Source organism: Microcebus murinus, chromosome X, assembly GCF_040939455.1.
Source record: "Microcebus murinus isolate Inina chromosome X, M.murinus_Inina_mat1.0, whole genome shotgun sequence".
Taxonomy (NCBI): domain Eukaryota; kingdom Metazoa; phylum Chordata; class Mammalia; order Primates; family Cheirogaleidae; genus Microcebus; species Microcebus murinus.
The window spans coordinates 87111825-87133339 of NC_134136.1; the positions used below are offsets into that span (position 1 = coordinate 87111825).

At 37.3% G+C, this 21515-nt stretch overlaps 1 protein-coding gene across 1 annotated transcript in view; it reads right to left on the reverse strand.

Annotated features, from left to right (window-relative positions):
• Positions 1 to 5283, reverse strand: part of MID1 (midline 1) — a 331494-nt gene extending 326211 nt beyond the window's left edge. Inside the window, exon 1 of the mRNA XM_012784842.3 lies at positions 5100 to 5283. The gene's annotated coding sequence lies outside the window, so the exon portion shown is untranslated. The remainder of the gene's footprint in view (positions 1 to 5099) is intronic.
• Positions 5284 to 21515: the final 16232 nt, after the last annotated feature.

The following is a 21515-nucleotide window of genomic DNA, read 5'->3' on the forward strand; positions in this document are numbered from 1 at the left end:
AACTAGTAAGAGTTTGAAGAGAGCATTTTTTGCTTTGTTTATAAAATGTGGTACTTTGGGGGAAATACCTTAAGAGTAAGAAACCTACACTGAGATAACATAGATTGCTACAGAAGGAAGAAGTCTTTAGAACAAGAGTCTCAAACACAAAAACCTACAAGGGACAAACAGGTAATGCAAATAAATAGGAGGACCTGGTACAAGACAATAGAAGGTATATCATGCTTCACTGAAACACAAATTTCAAATTGAGTGGGTAAAATTATGTAAGGGCCACAAGTGTGTGTCTGCTTCTACTTCTTCAACCCCTGAATTGCTTACTTGAAGATGCCTGATCCATCCCCACCCATTTCAGATCCAACCAATATTTTCTGATCGACCTTATGCCCAGTGTTGTGCCAGCTGCCTTCACAGACATGACCATTTTCAATACTTATAACTGTTCAATGAAGTGTATATTTATGTCTCCATTAATGGAGATGAGGAAATTGAATTCCATAGAAGTTTAAAATGATTTGGCCCAACACACCATCCACTGCTTTGGGAGAAACTTGGGAAACACTATAATTCTTTTGATTCCTAACTTTAAGCTAAGGATATCAGTTCGAGTAAACTTGTTATCTGTTCTCTGGTAGTTTATATACTGTTTTGTTCCCCAAGGCAATACATGATGAGTGTATCAGTATAGACATAAATAACTGCACAATTAGATACTCTGGGGGGGAAATAATTTTGGTTTAAATAATCAAGGCCTCTGTTGTAGAATGATATCTATAAATAATGCAGCACATCCTGGCTCAAGCTCTTTGACCAAAATTCCAATTCTGTCACGTGTTAAAACTCAAACTGTCAAATCGAGGAGGTTCTGCTTAATTTCATTTCTGTCTCAAGTTTAGACAAGTGAAGAGTAACTCACAAGAGAGTGAAAGGATACTTGCTCACATATGGTCAGACCCATTCTTTATGCAGCTTCAGCTATTAAGTACCATGCATATCTGAGAATACTATATTCCCCAAAGCACTGCAATCCATTTTATTTTCTTTTTAAATAAAAAATAACATTAACTGAACCATTGACATTAATATTTATAGTAACTCAATGTCTTTGAAACGTTCACAGAAGATTCCCTTATATGTGGTTGTGAGCAATTAATTAAAAAATGAAAATGTACTTTTACATTTAACTAGAAGTCTTAGTCTTGACTATCATCTCACCAGCTAACCTTTCCTCAGATATAAATATATTTTAAATTGATTTTACCAATGCCCTAGGTACTTGGAAAATTCTACTGTTGCAAACCAGTTATTAATTCACAGTCCTTGATTCTAAGCCTTGCATGTACGATCTTAGAAGTAACAGCAGCTGCTCTTGTCTGCTTCATGAGAATTGTTACTGAAACTTGTACCTTAATAATTTCCAGTGGTTACAGCCATTATAAAAGCTATCAAGTTACCTAGTGCTCTGGAAATATTAATAGCTCTTCTCTGTGTGGCACCCTAGGAATCCCTGACAACCTGAGAGAGTGGTCTTGAACATTACATTAACAAAACATAAAGCAGCATCATCCAGCTCTCAGTTATTTATGGATGCTCTGCAGGGAGATTCAGGTGGTGTCTTGCCTCTGTAGGCACACTAAGTTTATTGGCATCTACCTGGTATTCTCTGACACAGAAATCATCTGGTCAATGAAAACATGACCATATTAATGTGTCAGTTACCTGTTCACCAACCACCGATTGGGAAACTCTGACTTAGAGGATGATCAGCAATAAAAAAGTGGGTGATCAAGTAAGTTTGCAGCAAATCATGCTTTACATGCTGCATACTATTCAGGTATTGAGATTCTTCTTTGCAGAAATACTATCAGTTGCATAAAGACTTGGTTTAAATTCCTCTGTATCTTATATACCTGCTTTTCCTCTAGAGCACTTAGCATAGGACTTCAAAAGGCACTCAATAAGTCTTTGCTGAATGAATGTAACAGGAATTAATAACACAAAATGTTTTTGAAAGGTAATTGATGTCAAATGGTAGGCAGAGGAAGCTAGAAAAAGTTCACCAAGGATAGGAATGCTGTGTACAAATTTGGCACAGAGTCCAAGGAAAGCATTTGTATTTAATAAATAACCTTTAAAGCCAGGTTCTTTTAAGGCCATTGCCCCTGCACCAAGTCACATTGGTGGCGGGAGAATCCCAGCCAAACAAACCCTGATAGCAGTTTGAGAAAGGGAAGTATAAGCAATAACTAAATGTTAGAAAGGATCCCAAAAAGAAACAATTTGCCATTAACTTTTCAGGAAATCTCTAAGAATACAACAAAAACAACACACACACACTATAGAATACCTCTTTAAATTCTTTATGGAATAAAGAGAATAAACTCTATGACATATACAGAGGGCCTTAACACTCCCACGATCGCATGATAAAAATTAGGCGATTTTTCTTTTCATTGAGCCCCAAGGCCCAGGTTAACAAAATGTTGTGGCATTTTGACTTGATCAATATTCTGGACCTGATTGCCAAAGGCAGTTTTCTAATTTTTACAGATCATGACAGATGTAGAAATTGATCCTATCTGTACTATATATTGAGGTAAACTGAGGAAGATACATGGTGCAGAGATAACCTTCGTTGGATCCACTCATTCCAAACACAGTCTCATGGCCTGGGTGCCAAGAAAGATCAATTGCTGGGCATGTGTGCAACCCACTCATCATCTACCAGTGCTCTGTGGTAGCTTTGTCCAGCTTTGTCCAGCCTTGTCTTAAGGAATATTCCTCAGGCTGATCAGCCTAGAAACAAGCTATCAAATAAGTTTGCAGCAACTCATATTTCATATAGTACATAATATGCCTCTCTTGGGGAGTCAGAACACATATGAACAAATGAACATATTAAGACTCTGAGAAGACCTATTTCCCTTAGTTTTTTCCCCAGTATTTTTCAATCTATTTTAACCGGGGCACCTACTAACATCTTATAGGTCTAAGGAGGTTGCCAAATGGTTAAACCCTTCACACCAGCATATAATACCAGTGACTCAAGGAGGGTTAATGCAATCATACAGCATCCTGTCTTTAAATGAGTTTGGACACTAAAGTTTAATCTTCAAGAAGGAATCCTCCTGGAACTCTGTTAACACCAAAGTGTTAAATACTATAAACAATATTATTACCCCTAAATGAGCTGCCAAGGAGCCAGGGATGAGTAGATTCTAGAGCCGAGACTCCCAGTCATTTGTAGTAATTCATGTGCCACTGGCAAGGAGAATTCTAAACAAGAGATCCAAAACCCTATGTGTACGCATCCCCACCCTCCCTACCCCAGGAGACTTATCTGTCTTTTTGGTTATATATTCCCTTGGCTGTTAATGTAATTAGTGTATAATAACTATGTACATATCAACTCACAGGAAAAACGACAGACGCGCTGGTTGATTTGGCTCGGGGCCATCTCATCGGCAGGGTGAGACAACCTGGTATTAAACCATCTGTTATTAACCGTATATTTTAAAATAGTGTTTTGTGTCTCCTGGGTTACTGACTTATATTGACAGCAACATAATATCAAGACTCCTATTTTTCTGAGCAGCACCGAGGCAATAACAAGCTTTAAAACATTTTCATTGTCCCCTCTGTTCTGCTGCTTGTGCTATTAAGAATTTTATTTACTAAAATGTCTACTGTATTACACACATTGTTTTTCTGTGTTTCAGTCTCATGGAGGTGAGCAGGTTTCATTTAAACTGTGTTACTGTCAAAATTATGCTTTTTAGAGTCAAAGATCCTACATTAAATTGGGCATAGCTTTTGTCCTAATGACCAGGCAGTTGCCAATCCTTGTATTAAATCAATAGTTTCATTAGGGAATGAATTATGACTTGTAATTTTTTTAAAAAGTGTTAATTTTCTCAAATCTGCTTGTTTGCGCTGATTGCTTTTCTTTAAATTAATTTAAGAATTAATTTCATAACATCAGAAATCTGAAATTGGGTCCTCGTGCCACTTGTTGCAGTCAGTAGCACAATCTTGCTCCCTAAACTCTTAGGATAAGCCTCTGTGCATGACAGAAAATGATATTTCTTTCAAAGACAAGTAAATTATTCAACACAATTATCCAGCCCAACTCAGAAAACCAATCTCAATTCAGAAAACCATCTCACCATGAAAAAATAAAAATAAAAAATTGTACCTGATTTCAAATCAATTTTGGCAGCTAAAAAACATTGACTTTCTTTTAAAAAGTTTTACCTGTGCCCCAGAACTCAGTTGAAATAGTTTTTTTTTTCTTTCCTGGTTGCCTCTTATAATTGGCTGCTCCTAAGTATAACAAATATTTCCCTGTGAGTCTGTTAAACACTTTCACATTTCCATGTTTAATTACATTCAGATTGAGATTTTTGTATATGTCTAGAATACAGCCAAATTTTAACTCAACTGACTATAATGCCTTTGACATAAAGTCTTTATTCATCGTTCTCACCATATATATAAATAGTCATACGCTCCCTTGTCAAAATGCAAGAGCGAGCTTCTTTACATTGTCTAGAACAAAGAGGCCAGCTCGACTTCTTTCTTTCCTCAGTGTCTCAGAAGGTGTCCTTTATTACATTTGCAGGATGCAAGGATTTTGCTGCCGCGTGAATGAAAAATGATACCTTCAGATTGCATTTTTAGTGACAAGTTACACTTTTGCAGACTATCACACTGCCTGTGGTTTTAAGAACCTCTCTTAGATTTTACTATTACTTCCTTGGGGGTTCAGCCTTCCTCGCAAAGTATCCCAAGGCTCATTTCCACTGTTTTAGAGTGCAACAAAGATGAGAAAGTTTGCTCATCGCGATGGTATAGAAACTCTTGCCTAGGAAAAACACTCTCTGGAATGTCTAAGGTGCTAAAAGCATTGCCTCTGTGGATTTTTGGTGTGCAAAACAGCCAGAAAAAGTTGTCTGGAGGTATTCGCAAAACCTTGTATTTGTTCAGGAAGGAGCTGTGGGGTTAGAGGCTGAGCTACGCCTCTCACTTTGCTTCCTGGGTGAGAGCAGAGAGGCGTGCCACTTAGCAGAAGCAAGCAGAGAGAGAGCGGTAAGACTCACCGGCTTCCCCATTTTTCTCAGGACGGGGTTTTTGTTCCTCAACTGTGATCTGGAAAAGGCAAACCCGTAGGTCCTCCAAGCAGGCTGTTCTGGGGCAAGTGTCGGCTCTTTGCCTCGGATCAGCTGAATGGCTGGGGCATTCAGGAAGCTTGCTCTGTCCAGCTCGGAATCACTCCCCCTCTCCAGGGTGTGTGCTTACACGCCTCTCAGTCAGCGCAAAAATCCGCCAAACTCAGGTCAGCCTAACAGGTTTCCTTATATAGGTAAACACGAATTGCATTCCTGGTGAAAGAAGTTAACTAGGAATCCTGGTAACCTGGTTAACTCTACACACGCCAGAATGGCTCAGAGTCAGCCTGTGTAGGATTTTGGTTGCAGTACAAAGGGATTTGTGCGATTTAATTAAAATCATCTTTATCCTGGCAGTCTGTAAAATTGGCCCTTCTAGTATAACTGTGAGTCAACAGCTAGTATTTTATATCATGGGCTGTGACCAACCTTATATTATCTGAAGGCATTGTAGGAAAAAATCCCCAAAGTATAGCATATTATTATTTGTCTTTCATGTTTTGAAAACCAGGGTAACTGGTCTTGAGATTATTTTCAAAGAAGTGACTAGAACATGTGATAGAAAGAGAATGTGAACAAACCTCCATCAAATAAGGCTCAAATGCTTTATTTGAGCATAGTAACTAACAGTTATTCAACTTTCCCAGGCCTTTAGTGATAACACAATAGGATCACTTTGCGTTTACTCCCTTTACAATGCAATAATTGCTACTGTATTTTTGATAGGCAAAATGACAGATAATAACATCTATTCCAGTAATAGCCCTCCTAATCCCACATGTTGATATTTTATTTGATGGTTTCAGGAAAGAAATCTAAGACTTGTGAATTTGCATAATTATATGTAAAAAATTTTAAACAACTTCCTGGATTTAGGAAGATAAGAAAATACATCTAAGAATTCTATGGGAGGCCTAACTCTAGGTTCCAAACACAGTTTTTAAATGTAAATATATAACGTATATCAATTGTCTAATAATTAGCTCTTCCCCCTATATTTATCTACCACCTAGTAAAGTACTAATTATTTTTAATTCTAACCAATTTCACTGAAGACTTACTATGAAGTACAGACGAGACTATATATTGGAGATGAAGAATGCTTGCTAAATAAGACCACAAAATTACACTTGTACCCTATAAATTTATATTAATAAAAAAAGACCTACCTTAAATCATTTGCTCTGATTAATATTTCGTCCATTGGTTGACTGCTCCTTAAGTAGTAACAACCTTATTAAAAAATCTTAGTACTGTTTTAGGTCTCTGCTAGGGAAAGTTGAGAGAGTGAATCTTTACACACTACTTAAGCCAGTACCAAACAAACCAGTCTGAAAGAGTTTCTGCCAAGAGTAGCAAAGCACAAAAATCACACTGTCAGGAAGGATAACTAATCTTTGAATGGCAATTTACGTTGGGCAAAGACTTTTGCATACAAATTCTCTTCTTACCTCCACAGGAACACTGTGAAATGTGTATTATTTTCTTTTCACAATAATAAAATTCACTCACAGAGATAAAGTGATTGGTTCAAAGTCTCATGATCAGTTTGTGGCAGATTCAAAATCCCAGATCTTCTAGAATTTAACCCCAATAGTGTTTCTAAAAATAGAATCAACTTTAAGAGACAGAAGAACATTAAAATGGCAATATTCCATGTTCAAATATAATTTTTAATAATCATATGTCCAGAGAGTTTAAATGCAATATACAAACGTATTAAAATACTTTTTATAAAGTCATAACTTACTGCTAACATGACTGCCTTTAAATGTCTCCAGAAAGATCATAAAATGAGATAGAGAGTGTCTTTTTATTGAATATAAATTTGGGTTATAAAATATTATGAAAATATAACTTGGCAAATATTGCACACGTTTTTCTGTTCGCAGGGCTCACTTCTCTGTTGTATCAAGTTAAGACTCATCTTGATTCTCCCACTGGAAGGAATATCAGTGCTTTCATTAATCTTTCATTATTGGGTTTTCATTAATCTTAAATAAAACTCTGTGCCATGCTAGGTAAATGGCTTTCACTAATATAGTCCATTTATGATCCTGTACCCTTTATGTCCTCATGATTCCCGCTGAAGCAAGTTCTGTTTATGTAGGAACTTTAGACTTTATTAACATGTTGTTGCTAGACAAAGAATGCATTTTTTCCAGAGTAGGCTAAACTTCTAAATGCCTTAAGCTGGCCTCTAAATTTGTTCTTACAATTCTAAGCAAACAATCATTTAGGTTCTAAACACAAAATATCATAGGCCATAATTATTGAATTGGGGGGGGTCAAAATGAAATTTGGATCTCAAGACTAGCATATTTCAAAGAGGGAATACAACCCACTGCTAAATCCATTTTGGATCCCTTAAGAAATGGTTTGGAAGAGGCTGGGTCACTGAAGTAGCGTGAATTCAACCTAACCAGAGAGGACCCCAATGAGAGAGTACTTACAGCTGAATAATTACACCATGCCCCAAAATAGCACTATGGAAAACTAAATAAAATACAAGAACTATTTGAAGGGGAGAAAATATCATTGTGGTTTAATGAAAATGTCAGGGGATAGATTTTAGAAATTCCCAATGCTATATAATTAATGAGTAGTTGAGCTACTCATTCAAAGCTTGGTCTATCAGACTTCAGAACGCTCACCATTTCTACTGCACCCTGAGTGTACCACACTAGCCAAGAAAGAGCAAATGCCTTAGAGTCAGAAGATGTTTCAATTCCAGTTCCATCTCTTGAATGTGTGACCTTGGGTAAATTACTTAATGTTTCTGAGCCTCATACCTCCAAAGTGGAAATAAAAATGGCTGTACATCTCACAGATTACTGAAAGTACCTAAAGACATTTCCTTTCAATCGTTCCACATATATTTATTAATACTTCTTATGATCCAGGCATTCTGCTACATCCTAGGAATGCAACCTTAAACAAGTTAGGTATATATTCCCCTATGGAGCTTACAGTCTTATAGAAAAGGTTGTGTATGTTTATAATATGAGATGTGAAACTCTAATGTTCCCTAAACTTCTCACAACACAAAACCATCTAATTAAAGTTTCCTAGCAATATAGGAATACTAATAGATAAACGTTGTCCAAGCTACAGCTCTCACTGTAGTTAGTGCAAGTTACTCTTATTAATTGGAGGCCAGTTTTACCATTATTAGACTGAGTGGACCTGGGCTGAGCCAAATAAGGTCAATCTCAGGGAAAAGTAAAACCTGATGCATTGCTCATATCATGACAATGTTCTTTCATCTAACAATTGAGGAAGACCAGTATGTTCTAGTGAAAAGCATCTTGAAGATGCTTGGGAAGCCAGATGTTCGATGGAGTTATTTTTTATCATTAATTCTGTACATAAGGAAGTGATGGAAGGGCGTGAGAAAGATTTTCTAAATATTGTAACCAGTTATCAGATGACTAATCTATTATTAATTCACTTCTGCGTAAGAAACGTTTAATTATTACATACTATGAATAGGGGTCTGTGAAGGATACATGTAGAAAAGGATGCACAGAGAAAAAGAATGGTCCCTAGCTTTAATAAAGCTTTCTTGAAAAATGTTATGATAATCAAGAGCTGTATCAGGCAGTAGAGGTAAGGTTACACTCTGGTAACAAGCAAGCTCCAAGTCTTAGTAGCTTAATACAACAAAGATGAATTTCTCACTCATGTTGCATGTTTATGCAGGCCAAAAGGGAGGGCTTACCTATTCATAGCCACACAGGAACCCAGGATGCTAAAGGTTCTTTTCCACATGTACTTGCACAGTTGCTGAGACAGGACACAGGGAATTGGTGAATCATGCACTGGATTTTTAAACTTCACCCCACAAATGACCCTTAAACTGCCACTCACCTGTTGTTGGCCAAAGCAAGTCCTCTGGCTGTGCTTAACTTCAAACAAAGAGAGGAGAACCAGGGTACATGGCAAATGATGATGTAACAGATATAAATGGCAAATCAGCCGGCTGGAGGAAAGTAACATTTTGGCCAATGTAATTTTATTTATTTCACCAATTTATTCACTAGCACCTGTGTAGAAAGCACTAAGAAGGAGCCTTGCAGTCAATTTGAGTACCTCACTGTTCTGGGACACTTCTTATCATGTTGAGAGAGAGCAGAGGTCTGCAAAGTATAGCCCGAGATCTGCTGCCCAGGGCATCGTTTCTAAATGTCACTGTTTCTGTCAAGGTTCTGCCAGAACCACTGATAATCTTTAAGTCCACCTTTAATTCCCTGCTCTTAGGGAAATTGAATCTCATCAGTCATTTTCAAACTTAAAATGCCAATCATTATGCCATAAGGGGTACTGAGTCACTTCTGTCAGTGACTTGGATGATGAAATAAAAGACAAGTTGATTTAATTTGCAGATGGTACCAAATTGCATAGCTAACACCTCAGAGGATTGTATTATAATTCTAAATGACCTTGAAGAGTAGGGGGTAAAATGACATAAAGAAAGGAGCTTTTGTTCAACAGTGATAGAGAGTTGGAATTAAAGATGTAGAAAATACATGGTAGGCTGGGCGTGGTGGCTCACGCCTGTAATCCAAGCTCTCTGGGAGGCCGAGGCGGGCGGATTGCTCAAGGTCAGGAGTTCGAAACCAGCCTGAGCAAGAGCGAGACACCGTCTCTACTATAAATAGAAAGAAATTAATTGGCCAACTAATACATATAGAAAAAATTAACCAGGCATGGTGGCGCATGCCTGTAGTCCCAGCTACTTGGGAGGCTGAGGCAGCAGGATTGCTTGAGTCCAGGAGTTTGAGGTTGCTGTGAGCTAGGCTGACGCCACGGCACTCACTCTAGTCTGGGCAACAAAGTGAGACTCTGTCTGAAAAAAAAAATAAAAAAAGAAAGAAAGAGAGAGAGAGAGAGAGAGAGAGAGAGAGAGAGAGAGAGAGAGAGAAAGAAAGAAAATGCATGGTAGAAGAAAAACCTATATTGAGCTAACAAGCCTGTAAATTGAATATACACTGACAGCTTAGTACTTTTACTTGTAAAGGCTCTTGGGATATGTTCAAAAATATGGTGGTCTTAATCATGTAAGCACTGGAAAATAGGCGCTTCTCAGAGTACTGTTTCATTAGGGATCTACATTTTAAGAAATAAGTAATCAGAGCACATTCAGAAGCAAAAGCAGAAATTTCCAAAAGACTAATTGCCTTAGGTCAGGTGTCAGCAAACTTTCTCTGCAAAGGACTAGAGAGTAAATATTTTCAACTTTGCCAACCATAAGGTCTCTATTGCAACTACTCAACTCAGCTGTTGTGGTCCAAAGTAGCCATAAACAATACATACATGAATGGGCATGGCTGTGTTCTGATAAAACCTTATTTACCAAACTGGGTAGCAGACCCCTGCTCTCTACATTACAGAAGTGTCTTTGAATGTTAAGGTACTCAAATTCATTGCAAGTGCCTAGAAGGCAGGAGGGACCCTATTTTGGATATTTTCCTATTGCTCAAATGCCTTTAATCGTGCTTTCCACACTGGTGCTAGTGAGGGAAGTAGTGAAAGAAATTAAATTTAATTAACAAAAAATGTTACTATACCCAACTCCTTATTAAATACTCCAAAAGAATTAGAATATGTAATTCTTAAAAATGTCACGGAAAAAAAATCCAAAATATAATGTACTTCCTCAATTAGTCAAATATTTATCAATCATATTATCTTTCAGGGAAAAATATTAATGATGAATAAATAGAATAAAACCTAGAGAAGAAGGATTACAATAATGAAATTAAAGGTAAGAAAAATTGTGAAGCAGAAAATATGCACATAGCATTTTTAAGTTTTTGTCCAAGTCCTTTATCACATCACTAGCCAAGGTCAATAAAGTAAATGTTGTCCTCATTAGACATAGGTAAAAAAGGGAATGAGGAAAGGTTAAGTCAATTGTTCGATGCCACCAAACTAGTGGTGATGGGGAGAAAATAGGACCCAGGTTCCTTAGGTTTATAGTTCTAGATCATGATAAATAACAAGTGTGTAGGAGCTGGGACTAAAAAGCACAGATAAGGAATGCAATGCCTGAAGGTATCTGTTAGAAAAGTGAGGATGAATGGAATAATAAATTAGCACAATACTATAGCCCATACACGGAAGTCCTGTGGTGTGCATTTTTGGGTTGCCTCAAGGAAAATCCAGCACTGTACACACCATCTCTTCTTCCCTCTCCCAAATGTTTCTACAATCCCTTACTCTCTGATCCAATTTGGTTGTCAGTCAACCCCAAATCCTCTCCCTCCTTAGATAAAGCTCTGAAAGCTGAAGCCTAGTTATGGGTGAGTGTTTCTCACAAATGCTCCTGCATCTTGATTCTGACCACTTCTTACCATCATCCCTAGCCCTATCTCAGTTCAAGATAGCATCAGTTCTTGCCTAGACCAGTTTCTCAACCACAGTATTATTGGGCTAGATCATTCTCTGTTGTTGAGGCTGCTGTCCTGGGCATTGTAGTCTATTCTTTACAGAGCTGCCAAAGTCACTCTTAAAAAATATATATCAGATCATGTCACTTCTTTGCTTAAAACCTTCAGTGATATCCTCCTACAATTAGGATGTAATCTAATTCTCTTACAATTACCAACAGAGTTCTCCATAATCTGACCTCTGCTGGTTCCCACAACCTAATGTCATAGCACTGTGGTCAGTCATATCCACCTTCCTTCTGTTTCTCCAATATACTCATCTTGTTCAGACCTCAGAACCTTTGCACATGCTCTTCCCACTGCCTGAAATGATCTTCCTGGTGTGATAGGTAGAATAGTGACCTCCCAAATGTATTCACATCCTAAATACATCATGTTACATGGCAATAGGGAATTGAGGTGCAGATGGAATTAAGATTGCTGATAAACTGACTTCAAGATAAGATTATCCTGGATTACTTGGGTGGGTCCTGTGTCATCACAAAGTTATTATTAGGTGGAAAACCAAGGCAGAAGAATCAGTGTCAGAGTAATGTGATATGAGAAAGATTCTAGCAGCCATTGCTGGCTTTTAAGATAAAGAATGGGCCATGACTCAAAGAATGTGGGTAGCTTCTAAGAAGCTGGGAAAGGCAAGGGATTAGAATCTCCCCTAGAGCCTCTAGAAGGAACACAGCCCTGCTAACACCTTGATTTTAGTCAAGTGAGACTTGTGTCAGACTTCTGACTTCAAAAACAGTAAGATAAAAAATTGGGGCTGTAATAATTCATTACAGCAGCCATAGAAAACAAATATACCTGCCATCTTCACTACTAAAACGCCTCAATCCTCAGAGTTTACTCAAACATCTCCTCCAGTAAGAGGCCGCCCACGACAACCATGACTGACGTCACCATCCATCCCACCTCCAGCAGTTCCACATCATTTTATGCACTTCACTTCCTCCATAGCTCTGGCCATTATCTGACACTAACATAGTTCATTCATTGCAAAGCAAAAGCAAAAGTAAAAAAAAAAAAATTATTTTCACCTAGACAAAAAAGTAAAAGACAATGCCAAACTTGAAAAAAAAAATAAATGTGGTGGTCATTTTATATGCCTTGGATCGGGAATGTTGGAGAAAGAACCAGGTTTGGATTAAGTAAAGAACGTTTATGTTGGATGAAAAGAAATTTTTGACGGTAGTTGGAGTAATTGCACAATGAAACAGGCTGCCAAGAAGGGCCACAGAGGCCTAGATTGTGGCAACACTCACAAAAGAGATTAGATAACTCAAGTCAGGAGAATAAGTGGAGCTCAGCCTACAGCATTTACTTGATGACCTGCTTATTCTTTCTCCAGCTTGAAAATGTATGTAGCACAGGGCAATGAATCACGGGACAACATCTGCATGTAATTGCATTTCTGTTCCAATAATAAATGTTTCAACTGCTGTGCTATTTACGAAAGCTGTTATCATAGAGAGCCAAGTGGGGGAAATTTGAAACACAAATGCTTATCTTAAGAAACCTTTCCTTTGCAATTCAGTGTCCAAGTACCCAAACACCAAATTTGCTGCAGTATATCTGAATTGTCCTGAGGAGTTTATTTTCAAAGTTCTATTTTAAACTGATTTTTCAGTGTTTGATTCCCTGAAAAAGCCCATCCTGTTACCCATGATTTTCTTAATATTGTTTGAACCCAAAGAGGAGCAAAGGCCAGAAATTGTTCATATTTCCCTCCTGGACCTATTATCTGAATTTTGGACCCATTTTCAGCCTTGGAGAAAAGATAGTTTACGCCTTTCTTTTTAGTGAAGAATGCTCACTCTCAAAACAAAATACTAAAATTGCAGATTTCTCTCCTTCCCCCCCAAAAAGGCAAAATCCCAAAAAAGGGATTTGGGGCCTTTAATTGCCTGCAAAATGCCAGCACTGTTTAAAATAATTACCAAGCAATGTAGAAAAGAATAGGAAATAAAAGAAACTTATTCCTTCCAGGCAGTCTTGTTCTCCTCACCACCTCACAGTGGCAGATAAGTTTTCTATATGTGTTGGCACAAGAGAAGCAGACATCTCCATGCAACATTCCCCAAGCCATCAGTGTCACCACCAAAGGCTAGTGATTATTTTGGCCTTTTAAACTCAGCTTTGAGGGAATGAATCTTCTGCAAAATAAAGCAAGTTGAATTTTCAAACAATTTACTTTACTTTGCATCTTTCAATTGCATTTGTCAGCAGTGTAAAATTCACTGCTTTGGGTAAAGCATGAAAAGTCATCAAGCTACAGAGATAAATAAAGCCAAATCTCCTAAATGGCTGCTTCTTTCCATTTGGCTAGGCAGGTGTTTCAAGATGATGTCATTGAGAATTTCTTTTTTAATGAGTTGGCAAATAACCATGTGGGCAGGAAAATCTTCAAAGAGCAATGAAAATGAGCAATTTTCCAATAATAATTCTAAAGCACCTCCCGATTTCCCAAGGTCTGTATTTCTTAACTTCTAGATGCTTAGTTTTCACTTCATTAGCAATGTTTAAAACGTCAGAGTTGTGTATCAAAACCAAATGAAAACTTAGAATAGTCTTTTAGGAAGATGAAAATATATTAGTTTTTCCAAGTTATTTTAATGAACTCTTTAGAACTCAAATCAGTAACAGTGGTTGGACTCTCAAATGTTTAGCATTTAGGGGGGCCTATGATTTCTCTTTTTCTCACTCATGGATCCTGATCCATGGCATAGATGAGGATAGAGACAGATACGGAGATATTCATTCATACAATAAATAACATTGAGTAAATTTCATGTGTCACTCATTCATATATTAGGATAGATAAAAGCAATTTAATTAAAGGTTGGATGGGTTTCAAAATTTATGTTTTAGTGAAACATATAAAACATTCTATTTTCTTGTTTTCAAATTATGAGCAATGTGCATTTAGTAGTATTCAAAAAAACAAGAACACATCACCAGTGATAAGTGATGTTGGTAGCATATACCCCTGTTACGATGTGATGAGAAGGGCCCTTTACCACCACAGTATTTTTCCTTAAACACATACCCTCAGTATAATCATGTGAAAACAGCAGATAAACCTAAATTGAGGGACATTCTACAAAGTACCTGACCAGTCATCCTCAAAACTGTCAGAGTCTTGAAAGGGAAGAAAAAGATGGAGAAACTGTCATAGCCCAGGGGAGCGTAAGGAGACATAATAACTAAACACAATGTAGTTCCTCGGATGGGATCCTGGAACAGAAAGAGGATATTTGTGGAAAAACTAGAGGAATCCAAATAAAGTCTAGAGTTTCATTAATGGTAATGTATTGATGTTGGTTTCTTAGTTTTGACAAATGCACCACAGTAATGTAAGATATTGACATTAGGGGTAGCCAGGTGAAGGTATATAGATTCTCTCTGTACTCTCTTTGTAAATTATTATTTTGAATAATTTTTCATTAATTAAAAATTATTCAAAAATTAAAAGGTTATTTTTAAAAAAACATAAGAATAATCAATATATTACATTAGTTTTACATTATGAACAGAGAAGAAAAAACAAAATAGAGGCAAGATCCACTGAAAGCAAGAAGGACAGAGACAGAGTCAGGGACATATATGCAAAGAGAAACAGATAGATACAGAAATAGACTGGTGAGTTCCAGGAACGTGTTAGGGCTCTATGGCCTTGTTATATGACTCTCTGCTATTCTCTTAGGCTACAGCAATCAGAGAAAACAATTATTCTTTTAAAGAACTGAGAAACTCGACATAGGTTGAAAACATACTAGAGTACAGAAACTTTTCTGCCTTTTTCTATCTTCAAATGTTAGGTCTTTTGTTCTATGTGATTCTGAAGGGTTTACACATGTGTGAATGAATAGTTTTGGCTTGGCAAGTTTTTCAGGAGCCTGAAGAGACTGATTGCTAAGCTTTTGACATTGAAAGCTGTCATATGCCATGTTCTTTGAGTAACTCACACTCTCTAGTATCCCAATGCCAGCAGGATACTTTTAGAATTGGCCTTAACTTTATCCTAAGGGGCACTTCTATTTAGAAATTGATCTACTTTTTGGTCTACCTGGGAATAGATATGATGGGAAGCAAATTTTAAAAAATAGTTTAAGAAATCCATAAGGCTAGCTTAAGTTTTCACAGTTGCACATATTAAATCTTCAGGGAATCTCTTCTTAAAAGAAGAGCCCCAGTATTTCACAGAAGATTCTCTGATCATTTAAACCTACAGTTAATCTGCAATTAACACATGCTAAGCATTTCTGCAGACCAGCCTACACTCACTTACATTTTCCATGGTGTTTTTGAAAAGGGGATTTGAAACTCTGTTAACTATGAATCAGGATAGTCTTGACAAGGTTAAGTGTGAGATATTAACAGCTAATCAAAAGTATTTGATTAGTGTGTGCCCTAAATTAGTTCAAACATGTACTTCATGGATGGGATACTCATACTTAGGTCTCCAAATATTTTATTAATATTGATATTGATCAGAGAATCCACATACCATAGTATATGAAAGAAATCCCTATATAGAAACTGAGATTTGGGTAATGGTTGATGTGTTGTAATTGGGAGAGTAGGGAGATAGATCTGTGAAGACATCTCAGGGAGATGCATATTTCCTCTTGAATTAGTTCTATATTTTGAATGTGAAGTTCTTGTGAGCTTGGATTTAGACTTTAATACAGCAAATTACATAAACTCTTTAACAAGAGCCAAAGTTCTAAAGTGCCCTCTTAGATTTGTTTTCCTTTTCCACTGAAACAGCATACCAAATCTGAATCTGATTAAGTCTGCTGAATTTGTTATCAGTGCTAGGAACTATGTATTCTGTCCAGAAAATTAACTTCACCTAGAAATGCATGTTTTGGTGGTTTTACTCCTAAAAAAAATGCTAGTTAGAAAAGCAGTAAATCCTGGGAGAAGCCAAACTTTGTTTCTCCTGATAAAAAATAGGGTTTGCACATACACTGAAAACAAGGCTGGGATTCTGAGTTGTGAAGACACATGATGACTTTCCCTTAAGTTAAGCTGTCAATGAGGCATGCCCTGGTTATTCTCTGCTAGCACAGTGTTTGACACTTAAAATATATCTAGCTTTATTTCTATGTATGTATATATGTATCATCTATCTCATTTTCTCAATCTCAGCACTTCTGATCAGATTATTCTTTGGTGTGTGTGTATGGGGGGGTGCTATCCCTGCACTATAGGATGTTAAACAACATTCCTGGCCTCTGCCCACTTGATGCTAGTAGCATTTATTACATATGGTAATATGCATATTGTTATAATAATTAAACGATATGTAATATTTAATAAATGCAATATAATATTTTGAGATCTCCTGTATTTCCTTCCCTATGCCTTCTACTTATTACCCTCTGCTTAGCAGATGGCAATAAACTTTTTCTGTGCACACTGCTTTCTACTGCTTCGAATACATAAGTCAATTGTTTTGCTAATCAAGTTAGTAAATCCATAGCAGATCATAATAATCTGATCCCAAGTTTTTCTTGGCTATTCCTTGATGAGGAGGAAATTGGGGATGTTCCTGTGTCACTGTAAGTGGTATGGATAGCGTGGCTGGAATGTGAGAGCTGTGAACCTGCTAAGAGGTGTGTGCAGTGTAACTCTAGACAAGGGATCTCATCCTAGAGGCTGTTGTGAAGGGGACGTTTTGGGCTGGGAGCAGGAAAAAGGATGAGGCTAAGTTGCAGAGCCTGGGTCGGGGGAAAAAAGTTAGCAGGGATGAAGGTCAACGGCATTGCCCACTCCACCTCTACCCATGCTTTGTCAATGTATTAGCCTTCTCCCACTCCTTCTCCATGCTCAGACCACCCTTCCTAGGATAACTGCAGAGGTCAATAGAAGAGAAATTCTTGAGTTGTCTGGATTTTAGCTCTGAATAGACCACATTTTGAACCCAAAATGACCTTTCTCATTGAGTTAACAAAGAATTCTTATGCTAAGTGGAAACCATGGCTTCGGTTGAGTTTAGTTACAGAGAAATAAAAAGTATATTTTTGCACCTTAATGATGTGACTATGAGTTTTAAACTTCCTAGACGTACAGAATTTATTAAAATAGCTAAGACCAAAAATGTTGAAGAATAACATATTCAAAAGATGACTCACATATGTATAGTTATATCCTCAGGACCTAAAAGAGTGCTTGGCACACTGGAAATTTTCAAAATATTTTGTTGAATGAAGATACAAATACTAAGGGGAGGCCACTGAGCACAGTTAGAAAAAGTATAGTCTCTGAGGTCAGATGGCCCGTGTTTAAATTCTCTGTCTACCACTCATTTATGATTTTGGGCAAGTCACTCAGTGATTCTGAGCCTTATTTTCTTCATTTATCAAAAGAGGAGAATCACATCTACCTCTATTATTATTACAGGGATGAATTAAAAGACTGTATGTAAAAAGCTCATCCCTGTGGCTTGCACACAGTAGGTATTCAATCATCTAAAATAAATCATGGCACATTTTTAAGAATCCATAACTGGTATTATTTTATTCTAAACTCTAATCTCAAGTAAGATCATAATTAGAATAACTTGGGTCACTTTCTTTGAATCAAAATCCCTGGGTCTATATTTTCATTATGTACAAGACCCCTCCATACCACTACTGGCATGTTATGGGAAGATTAGATTCAGAAATAGACAAATGACCTTGACCAGGCCATTAAAACTCCTTGAAGTTCTTTGATTCCATCATCTATAAAAAGGGAGGGATATTATTTTTACTCCTTAGATTTTCCCTGAGGATGAAATGGGTTCAGTTACAGCAAGTGCCTTATAATAAACTTTCCTTAGGCATTTGCTTAATGCCCCTTGAGACAGGCTTCCATGGCCAACTGCTTCAAATGCAGTAGAAAAATTGATTCCTCCCTGTGCTTGACTCAAGAGCATTTATGTGAAAGCCTGCTGACAAGAGTAAAACACAATATAAACAGAGGTGGCAGTATGCACCCTACCCCTTCCAGATAATTCTTCTCCCCATCTCTCTTTAAATAGGAGCAGGGTGCACTTGAAAATATCAGACTCCCTTTCAATCATGACCATTGTTTGAGGGCCCCCAGACCACCTAATCCCAGAAGGCAGACAGAGTGGAGACCAGCATCAGCCTAAAGTCAGGACTGAACTGTTTGTTCAAAGCTGTCCTGGCTGATCTGCCTTACTGATCCTTGTCTAACTCCCTAAACATGGCACACTTGACTATTCCATCCTGCCTTGGGTGACTTCCATGAACTTGACCTCTAGCTTAAGTGACCTCCCTGGCCCCATTCACTCACTTCATCATTCATTAACTCATTCCTTCACTGATGAACTATATTCAAATCATAATTGAACAGTGATACAGAGTCTTATGGATGATCAAAGGATGATTCAGGGATTCATTGTACCCTCACACATCTTAGAGACTGAAGGGGAAAGAAGATAATTACACACAGACAACTAAATTTATTACATTTACATGCCTGCTTGTATTACTAATATATAATTATATATGTTTGTATAAGTATATATATAATACAAATGATACATGACATAAGAAGAATCCAACTAAGATGCTTTTAGAATTTGGTGAGAAAAAGATTACAAATAAGGGCCTCGTGCAAGTCTTTGTTGAGGGGGATCTGAGCTGGTCTTTGAGGCATAAACAGAATTCAGGCATAAGCAGACAGTGGCTGTACAGTTATTCATTTGATAAAAAATTGTTAAGATGCACATATATGCTTAACTTCAAAATATTTTGGCAGACACTTTAATCATCATGTTTCTTAAGTTTGCACGACATCCTCTGCTACTTTGACATTCCAAAATGTAGTATCTGCAATATATATATATATATATATATATATATATATATATATTAATTAGGCTAACAAAATTATTTTGTCAAACCACTTCTAACAATAATTGGGGTGCACTGATGGAAAACCAGGATTGGGATTCATCCATCTAAGTCATCTAAAACCCTGAAACCAAGATAATTTTCCCAAAGAAATAGAATCTATAGCTCTCTCTCTCTCTCTCTGCATTCTTTGACTCAGTATTTTCTCTTATAACATATGGATAATATTATTTGTCTCCCTGAGGTGTGTGGCTATTATGGGAGTTTCTAGGGCAATTTGTTCAAGTACTTTAATGAGCCCAGTGTATTTGAAATCAGTTCAGAAGACCTTTCTTCCGCGGGCAGGCTGACCAACAGTTCAGAGACTAGTTCATCCATCACGGCATAAAGAGCCTTAGCAGAATCTACCCAATGGATGGAGGGTGAACTCCTCACCCACAATCCTTTGAGGGAAATTGACAACTAGATCGGTGAATAGCTTGGAGGGCTAGGGTTAGCTGTGGGAAGGACAGAGAAGAAGAGTGGAGTGAGAAATAAAAGAGAGAAAGTCCAGGTACCAAATGAGAAAATGTTTTATTGGTGGGTGGCCTTGGAAAGTAAGAGATTAGGAATCAGGGCAGTTAGGGGTTAAGCTTAAATAAGGGGATTTGTATATTCTAGTTATGTTTCAAAATCAACCTATAATAAGTGACACAAACAAAACAGAACCACTAAAAAAAGGATAAAAGAGTAAGAACAACATACTGAAGCAAGGAGGCAGTTGGATTAGAAAGTAACTGCAGCAGAATCATTAGAACTGAACACTATGGTCAGCTCTAAGAGCTATGGCAGCTAAGGTAGAAAGAAAAACAAGACAAATAACATAGTTTTCATGATATAAAGAAAGGGAAAAACATTTTACTAGCATCGATATATAGATATTTTAGCCAGGCACAGTGGCTCATGCCTATAGTCCCAGTTACTGGGGAGGCTGAGGTGAGAGGATTGCTTAAGGCCAGGAGTTTGAGACCAGCCTGGGCAACATAGCAAGACCTTGTCTCTAAAAAAAAAAAAAAAAAAAAATTAAGTTAACTAGGTATGGTGGTCTGTGCTTATAGTTCCAATTACTCAGGAAGCTGAGGTAGGAGGATTGCTTGAGCTCAGGAGTTTGAGTCTAACCTACACAACATAGTAAGACCCTGTCTCTAAAAATGTAAATCAATCAATCAATAAATAAAAGAAGATATAGCTATTTTATTCAATGGGTCCTGTGGTAGGCAGAATAATGCCTGCTTTCCTTCCCAGGGATGTTCATGTCCTAATCCCCAGACCTGTGAATATTATCTTACATGACAAAAGAGATTTTGCAGATATTATTAAGTTAAGGATCTTGAGATGAAAGATTATCCTAAATTATTATGGTGGGTCCAATGTAATCACAAGAGTCCTTACATGGGAAAGAAAGAGGCAGAAGGACAGAGTCAGAGAAGAAGATGTGATGATAGAAGCAAAGGTTATAGTGAAGCGATTGTTGGAAGGGGGCCATGAGCCAAAGAATACAGGAGGCCTCTAGAAGCTGGGAAAGGCCAGGAAACAGATTCTCCCCTGAGCCTCCAGAAGGAACCAGCTCTGCTGAAATCTTGATTTTAGCCTAGTGAGAGTCATTTTTGACTTTCAACCTCCAGAATTATAAGATAAAAATTTTATGTTGTTTTAAGCCACCAAATTAGTTGTAATTCGTTACACCAGCAATAGAAAATAAATATAGATCTTTTAAATAATAGATGGAGAGAAAAATCATTAAAATATAACTGTTAGGTCATCTGTGGAAGTAAAAATAATATGTCTGAGTTATGTAACATCCTGGCAAGGCTGACTAGATGTAGGAAACCAGGTACATCAGAATCATCTCAGGAGATGGTGAACAATTCAGATTACCAAGCCTTCCCCAGTCCTGCTAAAGAGACTCTGTGGCTAGGACCCAGAAATCTGTATTTTTAATAAGCATTTGTATTAGTTTTCATTGCTGCATACAAATTACCACAAACTTA